Source organism: Peromyscus californicus, unplaced genomic scaffold, assembly GCF_007827085.1.
Source record: "Peromyscus californicus insignis strain IS unplaced genomic scaffold, ASM782708v3 Scaffold_24__1_contigs__length_46423439, whole genome shotgun sequence".
NCBI lineage: Eukaryota > Metazoa > Chordata > Mammalia > Rodentia > Cricetidae > Peromyscus > Peromyscus californicus.
The window spans coordinates 22,415,228-22,417,235 of NW_026294535.1; positions in this window are offsets into that span (position 1 = coordinate 22,415,228).

A 2,008-nucleotide genomic window follows, 5' to 3' on the forward strand; every position below is an offset into this window, starting at 1 on the left:
ATGGTAAAGTCATATTTCCCCATCAGTACTTATTATCACTCTGTGCAAACACACACACACACACACACACACACACACACACACACACACACACAAGCAATTAAAAAGTTCAAATCTTACTAACAAGGTCAATCCATATTTGTATTTACATTAGAAATCAGCCTCATGGTTTAAATTGATAAGAGTAGAGCTACAGTCCCAAATATCATAATTCCTAAAGGTAAAACCCTGGACTATTTATATATATATAGTCTAAAGTCTCCACACTACAGATTTTAGAATAAAACCTTCAAAAATTATTTAAAAGATAATTGTTATTTGTGCATTTTTAAGGAGGGTTTTTCTGATAAATACATAAAAACATATCAGAATATCCCATTGACCACTTATGTGATAAATTAAACAATAATAACATAAGTATATTTAGAAGCATGAGCATTCAGGTATACTGGTAACAGTTGCTGAGCACAGCAGGTATGACAAATGATCCATATTAATAAAGAACTAGAACAAAACACTAAATGACAGAATAATAATAAAAAATGATTGCTATTTTCTACCCATAGCTTGCAGTTACTATTATCTGAAATATCGTGATCAACTACTTTTTCAAATGAGATCAATGAAATCTACCATGGGTTACAATTGTGTAAGTTGTACAAAGAGCTGAACTCCTGTGAAATATTGCAATTCAATTCTTTCCACTTATGGAGGAAGTTTCAATACAATTTTTAAATCTAAATTTGGCATTATGATGGTATTTAGTCATGATGAACTTTTACAGTCATATGGAAATTATATATACCAAATAAGGTGATGATGAGCTTTTAGAGAGTCATATATGGGCAATCATAAGACAAATTAGAACCTTCTAAAAATCTGTGCCCTAGTTAAGATGTTGGAATTGCAAATAACACAAAAATGAAACATATGATACAAAAAAAGGAAAAATGTAGACAACTTAAAATACTGCAAAGGGAGTAAAATCAAAAATAAAAAAAATTGATTTAACATACAAAGAAAAGTTCATTAGTGGCAGATGGTGGATAATCCCACAGCAGTAGCTCAAAGGATGCTCAAATTTTGAAATTATTACAGTATTTTGAAGTCTATCATCATGATAGACTAAGCAGTCAAAAAAGCCTTAACTTTTTCGTAAAGGATACAAAAGTGAATGATGGCTTTTAGAATTTTCAGAACAAATGAGCACACATGTATAACTTTTTTTTAAGTGTAGATAGTATTGGAAATTTCCAATAATATCCAATAACAGAAAATAACAATAAATCTACCATTACCCCAGAGCAAAGAAAACTGGAGTATTTAAGTTGGATGTTTTCTTTGGTGCATTCTGTAACAGTAAAATCCTTAACTACATAGATGTCATCATCTAATGATTATGTTAGAACAATGAGGGTACCTCATAGCAATGTGTATTTGGTTCATGGGGAGACTGAGACTATCCATTTTTATTCTCTTTTGAGTGGAATGTTTGAAGGAATTTTTAGTGCTAACTGCTTGGTGCTTGAAGGCACAAAACAATACATGCTTGAACAACTGGGCAGGAGAATTGCTTGTTATTTTCACTTGTGTTGACACTTGTTCTGAATCTTGGGAACATTCTTTACACTTGTACTTGGGGAATGTTGGGGCCTAAAGTTTTTGTAATCTATTCTTTTCACCTTGAAATATTTATTTTCTGTGCTTGCCATAGCACTCATGCTAAGGTCAGAGGAAACCATTGAGAGTCAATTATTTTCTACGTTGTGGATCCCAACGACTGACACAGGATTACCAGGTATTGAAGCGTATGCCTTTACTCTTGGAGCCATCTTGCTGTCCCATTTCTGTTCATTTGAAAGTAGAGCTACTGGTCAACCAGAATTACACACTAATGTTTACAGGAAACCCTTTGCAGACACACTCCAAAATATGCTCCAATAGTTTTTGAGGTGTTCATTCCACTTAAGCTAAAACATCTATGCAGTATAAAAATGACAATCTTTTC